Source organism: Sitophilus oryzae, unplaced genomic scaffold (genome assembly GCF_002938485.1).
Source record: "Sitophilus oryzae breed Bouriz unplaced genomic scaffold, Soryzae_2.0 scaffold_375_pilon_pilon, whole genome shotgun sequence".
Lineage (NCBI taxonomy): Eukaryota > Metazoa > Arthropoda > Insecta > Coleoptera > Curculionidae > Sitophilus > Sitophilus oryzae.
Genome location: NW_022146946.1, coordinates 17,902 through 29,451, shown reverse-complemented (window position 1 = coordinate 29,451; position 11,550 = coordinate 17,902). Strand labels below are relative to the sequence as shown.

Genomic DNA, 11,550 nt, shown 5'->3' with positions numbered 1-11,550 from the left:
TAAAAGTCTTTTAATGACACAATTAACTGGTTGCCTTTACAAATGTCTAAACCAGGGCTCTGTATTTTTTTTATTAACTAAATGAAATCTCTCCAAAACTTCTTCCCAAAAGATAATCAAAATTGCAGCCTCGAGTTTCGCCATTTTATTGAATAAATTTCGTGCCTCTTTCCGGAAATCAACTTTCTCAACCTCATTTTCGGAGAAACTTTCGAAAATTTTCATAATGTCATCATAATTATTTTTTAAGGCTTTGACAGCATCATAGTGGCAAGACCATCTGGTCTGGCTTAAACTTTTTAACGTGAATTTTAATTTTATTTCACGATTCAACAGTTCCCACCTATGGGTCTGTTGTTTTTAGCGGGGTCTGGGGGCCCCTTGTAAACTCGGGGCCCTGGGCTGCAGCCCAAACAGCCCTTAGGTAGATCCGGCCCTGTTGGGGTACATTGTGTATTTCGATTTTTGCTTAGAATTGAAATATGGCAGTAATATACAGGGGGTTCTATTTAAAAAAATGAAACTTTTATGTGCCACGACTTTATGACCGACCCTGTATACTTAAATTTATTATACTCGCCTATAGATATTTCAAAATCCTATAATTTTTGTAGTTAACTTTTTGCGCGGTACCCCCTATATTTTACTTAATAAGTGACCGTTTCCATACATAACAGCGACCCTGTATAATTTATGACGAATGTCATCAATCGTCAATTCCAAGCCAGCTTCATTTTTTTTTCCAGCCGTTTTCTATTATATGGTCTTTGTTAGCATAGTGTCCAAGGCGACTTGTGAATTAAAATGACAGACACAACTGTCACTGTCAGGGATCCTTCCGTTGAACAGACTATAGCTTACTATAGGAGTATTTTTTCCATTGATTGTCATTCTTTGTCAAATTTGATTAGGGTAATAAAAATTTAAGTAGAAGAATTTCATAAAAAGGCAGTTTAATTGAATGGAAAACATTGAAAATAATGTTTATTAGGTATATAGTAATTTATTCATGGTCTATATCTCATAAAAAATCATCTTCATTCTAAACTCGGACCTCATTACATTATGAATAAATATATTTGCACAAAATGTAAAGATACAAAAATTAATCTTAACCTATAATTAATATTTACATGGGGAGGATGTATAGGATGCTAATTTATAATTATGATGGTAATATTCCGGATTGTCTGTCGATAAAAGAAACGTATGCTACGTAATTATTCATTATGAAAACATAATAAATAATCTCGACAACAAAACCAATAAAAAATTAAAACTAAAGAAAATAATTTAAAATTAATTATAAAAATAGCCATACAGTATAAAGAAACAAAAATAACTGTTACAGTTACTTTTATTAAAAATAGACCAGTTATTTCAGCTGCACTAATATTAATATTGTGGAAAATTTACTCTAAGAAAAATGATCTACATCCAGGAGCGGCTCGTCAAAGCGAACGGGGGCGCGCAATGATAATTAATAAAAACACATATTTTCATTAAGATAAAAAAAAGTTTTTTTAATAATCATGGGTATGGGCCCTCTCATTGACCAGCCGTTCCTCCTTATTTTTATGTGACTGACATCCAAAAATAACTTAATATAAAAACATTTATGATTTTACAAATATTTAGGAAATAATTAACCTGTGTAGAGTTCATTTATTAACAGGCTCACGTAAACTGGCTTGGTTGGACTTTTCTTTTTCCAACAGTTAAAATCTGCACCTAATAGCACTGGTCTTCATTATTTCATCTATTTTCTTGTTCAAGTGGAGCTGAAAAAAATATTCAGAAATATAATTGGTACATTTTAACACATAATTTAATGCAAATTGTAGTATTATGTTGCAATCGAGGTTGCATTATAAAAATAAAATTTAATCATAAAATATAGGTAATTAGTAGTATTAAACATACATATTTCTATGAGTTTAGAAAAAACTTTTAAATTTTCAGCTTCCAAAGAAGGGCAAAATAAACTGAAACGTCCTGTTTCTGTTTGTTAAGCAAATTTATATTTAAAGACCTGAGAAACTTATGTTATACTTGGAAATTATATTTTTTAGTTAGTGGCAATATGTACCGGGTGGCCAATTAAGAATGGACGCCGGCTGTATCTCAGAAACTACTTATCGTATAACTTTGGGAAAAAAATTCTAATAAGTAAATCGACCAAGAGAAATCGCTGGCAATTATTTGCAAGTTCGAAAAATGTCCGCGGGGGGGCGTTTCGCTGATACCTGGTTTAGGTTAACCGATTTAAACAAACTAGGGCTCGTTTAAAAGAGCTTTTCTTTCTTAATGATTTCCAGTATAGATTTTGTTTCCATCATTTTTTTTGTGGTAGCTAGAGGGCGCTGTTTGACATTATAACAGATATTGCGCTTTTGCATAAAAAAAATTAAATAGGAGGCTATATTTCTTTTTACACAGTTAAATAGAGCACAAAATTTCCAAAATATCAGCGCAAACCGCAATTTTCTATCTTGTCTCTAACCGGAGATATTAAGAGAACAAATCAAGTTAGGCTGCCGCTTAGGATTATATGGTCTAAAAATTATAGTAGTAACCTAGGAAACAAAAAGAGGTAAATTAGTTACGTCAAAATATTAAAACGTTTAAGTTCAGTTTTCATGCATCCGAATTTCGGGCGTTTTCTTAAAAAAGATGACGTCATAAATTTTTAAACGTGTTTATGTAACATTATCGTTCATCCACATAATTTTTACGAATTTCTTGGTTAATTATACGTAGGTACTTCTCAGATTAAAATGTCCAATCAATTTTATTAAAATTCTAGGAATTTTGTGCCGCCATATTGCTTTTAACAAAAAACGCCCAAATTTCGTATGGCCGAAAACTAGGGGTTTATTTCATGTAACGTCATTTAGCTATTAATCCAAGTTCGTCCTTGATTTCACTTGTTTTCGTGTTTTACCTGTTTGTGTTATTTATTATTGTATTACAAAGTTTATGTCATTTGGGTCACTTTTTATATAGCCCCGAATGTGTGAATATTAACAATATGCACTACTGGTCCAAATCTACCCTGGATGCAAGTAGTTCAGCACCAAGACCGTTGCCGTTGGTCGGTATATGTTTCGGCAGGAATTCTAGGATGGCGAATGATTATCTGAATGAAATGAACTATCCATAATTTCTGAGATGAATTGCCAATTTTGTTAGGGGATCCATCATGATGAAAATGCATTTGTTGCAATTTCATCAGCATGAATGCAGTTGGTGTAGATAATGCAGTTTGCTGCAGTTGTGTCGCATATTTTGCTATGAATGTGTGGGGCTTCTTGGATACCACTTACTTTAGTAGATAGAGACGCTGGAGCGGCATATTTCCATATCTAGCTAGGTCATCGGATTCAATATGCCTGGGTTTTAATTTATAGGGTCGAATCCAAACCAAACCCGAACGAACATGGATAAATAACAATTAAATGGCATTAAAATGAAATTAAAATATATGTTTTGATATTTTAACGTAACAAATTTACCTCTTTTTGTTTCCTAGCCTACTACTATAATTTTTAAACTATATAATCCTAAGCGGCAGCCTAACATAATTTGTTCGCTTAATATCTCCGGTTAGAGACAAGATAGAAAATTGCAGTTTGAGCTAACATTTTGGAAATTTTGTGCTCTATTTAACTGTATAAAGAGAAATATAGCCTCCTATTTAATTTTTTTATGCAAAAGCGCAATATCTGTTATGATGTCAAACAGCGCCCCCTAGCTACCACGAAAAAAATGATGGAAACAAAATTTACACTGGAGATCATTAAGGAAGAAAAGCTCTTTCAAACGAGCCCTAGTTTGTTTAAATCGGTTAACCTAAACCAGAGTTATCCTTATTTTAATAAAAGCAAGTTTAACCTTCCCCCGCCACTTTATTTTACGAGATGGAAAACACTCTATATCATAAAAATTACAAATTTCTCGGTGATTACAATAGTAATATTTAAAATACCTGTTCACCTGCATATTTTTGAGAAAAACCCTGTTTTCTGATTGGCTATCAGCGAAACGCCCCTAGCGGACATTTTTCGAACTTGCAAATAATTTCCAGCGATTTCTCTTGGTCGATTTACTTATTAGAATTTTTTTCCCAAAGTTATACGATAAGTAGTTTCTGAGATACAGCCGGCGTCCATTCTTAGTTGGCCACCCGGCACAAACTTGTCGTAATGGGAAATTATTATTGTAAAATCGCAAATTATTGATGATGCTTTTTAATGAAAGTATTTTAAAAAAGTGGCAAGAATACGACTAGCGGTCTAGCGACATCTCTCAATAATAAAGAAAACAAGGTAACCTAATAGCAAAGAGATTTCTATAATCCCCAGAAAGTTGGTCAATAAAAAGTATTAGCGATGGAAACTATCGAATGAATTACGGCCGTATTCATAGTCGATCGCCAGTCGCCCGCTGGCGGGAGCTTTCCCGAAATTCTTCGTTCTTATTTCAGAGCCGAGCGCTCTCCGAGTAACGCGTGCACACATCCGTCATATAGAGTAACCGCTCTCTCGCCGGCGGGCAGTTGGATAAGCATTTTTTTTCCGTTTCATAGTCAATCTCCAGGCGAAGAACACTTGCGCAGTTTAAACCCCATCCGGTGATTTTCGGCCGGCGACTGGAGCATGTCCTTACCATCTCCAGGCGGTCCGCCAGTTTAGCCTGGTTTATTTCTCTAGTTGAAAGAAGCACCAAGCAAACTGAATTAATTATGGATATTTATAATATTGTGACGATTAACGAGAACGATGAGATTCGTATTTTTGTGTGAGGCCATTATTCATTACATTTGAGGCATATGAATTCCGTCCGTCTATTTGACCATTTAAAAGTTTTATCGTTTTGTTTTTGTTATGTTTATGATTTTTTATTTTTCCTATTGTTTTTACGTGTATTACATTAATTCTCTTTGTAATTTACACAAAATGGAAAAAATATACCAAATTCACCAAACATCAGTCATCTACACAAAACAAAAATAGAGCCAATTTAAAAATATAAATTACTTCTACTCTGGTCATATTTTCCCTTAAAATAATTTTAAAACCCTTAACACAGCACCAATAAGTTAAGGTTAAGGTCTATAAAAATTTATAAACGTAATAAAAACGAATCCATAAAACTTTCAAATAACCGAACAGACCTACGGAATTCCCCATTATGTAAATTATTAACTTAATGTCCTTTTTAATTATGACCCACAAATATACCTAGCCAAAAAAATATGTATATAAAAAATTGTAAATCTTTTTACTATAAGTGAAGGATTACGAAAATATTATTCATTACTTTAAAACGAATTATAACAAAATAATGGACATATCAATAAAATATTTAAATTATTAATATTTAAATATTTAGAGAATGTTAAAGTTCGTATAACCGATTTTGTGTAGAAAAAGGAAGAAAACATGTTCCCTGTTGTTAAAACCCTCCACCCGAAGTGAAATTTTGTTGGCGACGCGCCGTCATTTTCGCCAGCCAGCGGTGCGCTGGCGGCCGACTATGAAAGAGCTTTTTTTCTGTCCCGAAGCGCTCGCCGGAGAAATCTTCGGCGAGCGCTTCTTTTCGGCGGGCAGCTGGCGCTCGACTATGAATACGGCCGTTGTGTGCGTCAGTGCATTATTAGTTCTTCCAAATTTTTATAACTTCGCCTTGTAAAGACTGCTATTTTTGCGTTTTGTTAAAATATTTAAAATACTAAAATAGTAGTTTTTTAATTGACGATTGTGTGCGAGTACAGGTGGTCAAAAATTTTCCGAAAATTTGTATGATTTTCCGTAGCCCGATCTTTCAATTATTTAATTTTATATGGTATATGGTCTATTTTTTTAGAGAAGTAGCAATTTTTAAGAGAGATGAGATGAACTTACAATTAATTTTAAAAATACATATTTGTATTTTAGATGTTTTAATAATATGAATTAGTTGATCTTAATAATCATATTCAAGTAATGTGGTTAAGTAAAAGGTTATCGAACTCAAATTTTGGGGTGAGAAAATAAATTGAAAGTTTTACACGCGCCAATTTAAAAAAAAGTTAACGATGTTTGTATTTTGTTTATGCTAATTCTCTTACATGTAGTTTTTTGCAAAGAAATATTTCATTTATTTTTTAAAGTAAATGCCAGTAAAAGTAAATATTATTTTTAAATAGTAACATAAAAGTAATATAAATAATTTTGGTTTCTAATTTTTTATTTATATTTTCCTTCCATTACACTGCATGCTTAAAAAATTAATAAATATTTATATTTCATGATTTTAAAATTTGTTGTTAATATAACTAAATAATAAACCAACGTTGCCAAAAAATTTAGAGACTATATTAGTTTTAAACAGGGTTGGAAAAAATCATGATTTTTAAAAAAAAATCAAAAAAATCAGATTTTTTTGATTTTAATAGAAAACATTATTTAAATCGGATTTCCAAATAATTAGGACTTATTTCCAATTAAAGTACTATCCTAAATGGCTAAATCTTCGTAATTCTGCCGATAACATTAACAATTCTACGGGGCGTGTCATATTTCCACATCAGTCACCAATATATTCCGCAAAAAAGTCGCTCGCTTAGATCAAAAGGCTTTTTGTCAAACGTCACAAAATTATTCATTTTTGTCATTTTAACGCCTAGGCATAAAAGTAAAACGCTTTTATACCCAAGCACAAAAGTACAAAAATATAATATTAAACTGATATTAAGGGTAAAATTAAACGAGTGTACAAATTGTTGCTCAATATATAATTACTTACAAGGTATTACCTTTTATATTATTTTCAACATTTGAAATTGATTAAAAATTATTTGTAATGTTTGATGTAGATTATTATTTACAATTATTTTTCGATTTATTAAAAGTACTTAAACATTACAATAGCAAGTGTAACATTTTATTTGATGATATAGGGTAAATCTGTCTGTCATAGAAACATTTTTTATAGTTTTCTAGGACACATTTTTATAACATTTACAGTTATTTTTCGATTTATTATAAATTTTTAAAAAAGTTGATTTTTTTTATTTAAAACACATGATTAAAATAAAAAAATCACTTGATTTAAATCATGATTTAAATCATTTGATTTAAATCATGCCAACCCTGGTTTTAAATAGGATCTGATATAAATAATTTTGACTTCTAATTTGTTGTTTATATTTTGCTACTACTTAATGAAATAGTTTTCGACGAATGTTTTCTTACTAGCTATCAAATTATTCGAATGAATTGCAACTATCGAATGTTTCGATAGTATTCATTCGATAGTTCCCACTACTAATAAATATCAATTTTAGGTTTGAAAATTACTTATCAAAGCATTACCTGATAACCAAAAAATCTGCCCTTTATAAAAGGCTTATTACTAAATTTAAAAAACATATTTGGACAATTATAATATTAATGTTTGACACAAGGCACATAATTCAATAACAAAAAAATTCAGTAGTTTAAAAACGAAAACGCCAAAAAATTCAGTTTAAACATAGACATATTCGAAAGCTGCAGGGAACAGGGAATCAATTATAACAGTATTTTTGGAATATGTTTTTTTATGACAAACCCACTGCACAAAAATGCACAGCATTCCATTTAGAAATATGTTTAAGGAAAAAAGTAAATTAAGTAATTAATTTACATAAAAATAAAAAATCATAATTAAAAAATAAAACTAAAAAGTAAATAATAATAAATTATAACTTTATAAGTATTTGATACTTAATATTGATTTTTTTAGTAAGATAATTTAGTACAGGCAAGTAGTAAAATTAAGTTACCTTTATCTGCCTTAACTTCCTCCTTGGGCTTTTCCTCGCTCTCCTTGTTCTCCGTTTTGTCCAGTCGCGGCCGTTTCCTACCCTTGTAGCTCCTGTTGTCCCTCCGGCCGCCCTCTCCCTCGTCCTCGCTGTCCGGAAAACTCGCATTTGTCCAGCACTATCCTCTGTCCAGATCCTTTTGCGGCAGCCTCTCATCCCTTATCCACCTTGTCCTCGTTATCCGCTTTCCTCGTTGATCGCGTCCTCGGGAATATGGCTTGCACCTGGACACCCGGGCGTGCGGCAACATGCGCAGATTTTCGAACAGTCGCGTCTTGATCTTTTCAAGTGACGGGAGTGTTCTGATTGGCCATGTTGCTGGGGCTGATGGAGCTTGAAGTCGGGGCGAAGTACTCAGGAAAAATAGTCGTTGTAGGGCAGCTCGTTGGCGATCTCTGCGCCCAAAGCGACGGACGTCTCGTGCGTCCACGCTCTGCAAACGTTTCGGATGGTGTAGCCTCCGCCGCCGACCATCATGAATGGGAGGGTTGTATTTCTTTACGAATTCCACGCATTTTCCGTGGCCTTTCACGTTAGATTGAAACAACCCAGTCTGTCTCCAGTTAGAGAGTCAGCGCCGCATTGTAATACCTGTAAAAAGTAAAATTTTAATGACAGGCAATTTTTACTTAAAGCCAAATCAAATTACCACTGCACTGGGCTGGAAAGTTTCCATAACCTTGCTGATAATAGGTACAAAAAATACTCGTATGCTTAAGTCGTCCATTCCATCTCTTAAAGGAATATTGACAGCATAGTATTTACCTTTACCAGCTCCAATATCCTTAAATCACCAGTCCCACGAAAAAAAACATAATTTAAAATTTAACTGATTTAAAATCTTGATCATTCAGTATAATAAATGTCGCAAAATATTCTAAAGTGATGACTCACTTGAAATATACCTGGAAAATATTCTCCCATATTTGTGGAAGGATACTGTCATGACCCTATCAGTTGTGTAGAAAGCTTCTTCAACTCCATCCCATGATGAACATCAATGTCAATGTACAGTACTCTCTGATGATACTTTAACAACTCAAGAATACCAAGTACAATGTCATTAACATAACAAAAAGCCTGAAGCTTCTGACTTTTTGGCATGATGTGGACCTCCTCCCCAATTAATACATATCTCTGAAGCTTGCTTATTTAGTTTAACAGCAGCAGCTACCGAACCTAAACAAATATTTGGTAATTTATATTATTTGTGAAAAAAGTAACCAAAGTTTACCTCCAGCAGATAACTGACAGAATTCATAAAGTCCATCAAATACTGGGCAGTCCTCGCCAACGTTAAACCTTTGCATCTGTTTGTTATATTCAGCCATGTTATCAGGTCTGATTGATCTCAGAAAGCGAATATAGTCATCTGAATGAAATTTGGTCATTTCTTCAGCTGTTGCTTTATGCGGTCTCTACATTAAAATCATAAGATATTAAAAACAGATTAATATTTTTAAATAAATTATTTACATAAATTTCCATTTTCCTATAAGCCCATAATTTAGCAATAAATTATGCGTCATCACTATCCTATGAGGCTTCATCGGATGTCCCTGACCAGTAGTACCAATATCCACCTAAAATTAAATAATGAAAATTATAAAATATATATTTTTCATAGAAGTATCTTTACGATTTTCTTTAAATAAGAAAAGTACGGCGGACTGTCAATTAAGAGACGGTCTACCGTACTTCGTAGCATCATCCTTTCTAACATATCGACCCAGCCAATCAGATTCCGAGAAAAATACGGTTGACTGCTAGTCGACCATGATGCTATTAACTAGAATTTTCGAAAATCGTCAAAGCTATGATGTATCAAACCAAGCAAAAGAAAACTAAATTAAATTTACGGTTTTTTAATATTAGAATCTTTAAAATTTACTAAACAACAAAATAGCTTCATAACATCTATTTCTATTGAAAATTATCTACAAACCAAGAATTATAACAAATTAAATTCACCTTACTGTCGTAATAATAACACACTCTCTTCCGACTATGAGGTTGAGTAGCCATTATTAATCAAAATTTACAACAAATCACTAAGAATACTTTTTATTTATTAAAAACTTATTTATAGAAACAAACTTGCTGAATATTCAAACCCCATGCAGTTAAAGACGTTTGTTTCTTGCAAATGGAGAATTTACTTTGACATTAATGACAGATTCATTTTGACATATCAAGTATCATCGCAACAGGGAGGGGGAAACAATCTTTATCGATAATTATTAGGGATGGGTAAGGTTTAAGATCGATTTGCATATTTAAGACGTACATCATTTATATATGATCAATGTTTAGTATTTATTATATAATCTATGGTCAGTGGTCAGTTTGATTCAAGGATATATAGAATAAGGATATTCGACTGGCCCAAAAAAAACGTGCCGTATTTTGTCGAGGAAGACGATTTCGTCACGACCAATGGGCGTCTAGTATTTGAAATTGAAAACTTATAAATTGACGGTAACTTCTGTTTTTGACTCACATTTCACTGACAAATGTGATGACGATTGTTATTGTAATTTATAGATCCAAAATCCAAACGTTTTTTGAATAAATAATTTATTTTAAAGTTATTTCCTAGAGGTTTGGTTTGGCCTTCTATATTCTGGTATTTGTCTACTAATAAATAATATCTTATTTTGTATTTCGATGTATGGAAATTCGCAAGTTTTGTATCTGAAGCCGCAAAGAAATTTCGCTCTGTAGTGAGAAAAATGTTATTATATCTTTTTAGACGTGTAGAATTACAAAATTTCTTATTTCAGATGTTCTAAATGTGAGTGCTTAATGTCAAAAATTAAAATATATACTTGAAATATTATTTCAAGTTACATGCTTTGACATTGTTTGGAAGTAAACAAATATTGAAGAAAGTGTTGTGCCTTCACAGAATTTAAATTGGCATTAGGAATAGATTTCCTTGATTTAGTAATGATATTGCTCATAGAAATTGATGATATACTATTTTATATTCACTCGTTCAAGTGCTGATCTATTTTTAAATTGAATATTTATGTAAATATTATGTATAACACGATATAAATAATTTAAGGACATAAGAAATTAATATTTCAAGTGTCAATATTGATTATTTTTCCAGTTTTATTCAAATATATTGAAATTAATATGGAAACAAAAGTTCATAAATATTATTCTTAATAACAAGAATTGAGATTTGGGGATAAGTTTGAAAAGCCATGTCAGAAGAGTAGGATTAAAGACAAGTATTAAGGTAACATATATTTGCATAAGTTTTAATAACACTGACAATTTTATTTGTTTATGTTTATTAATTAAAATTTAGTTGCAATTTATTTCATATTCTAATATTTTTGAGAAAATTTTACTTTTATACATACCTGAATATTATGCTGCTTTTTTATTTTAAAGTGTGCCGACTGTGCTGTTATTTTTATACTAATAATATTGTATACTGTAGGTATCGTATTCATATATAGTTATATATATATATCAGTAGTATAGATACTTACTTTCTTTCTATGCGTACTTATATCCTTTATAGTCTTTCTAAGTGCATATAATACTACTTTTTTAAGAGAAGGCAGTTTTTAATAATCTATTGTTAATTCCCCTAATTCTGTGTCCCCTGGTTCTGCTATACAACAATTATATATTTTTTTATCATTACTGATTTTAAAAGTTTCTTTTCAAAGAATTTGACC

The 11,550-nt window shown here is 31.7% G+C and overlaps 1 pseudogene; it reads right to left on the bottom strand.

Moving 5' to 3' along the window:
- Window positions 1-987: 987 nt before the first annotated feature.
- On the bottom strand, window positions 988-9,411 carry LOC115885148 (annotated as a pseudogene).
- Window positions 9,412-11,550: the final 2,139 nt, after the last annotated feature.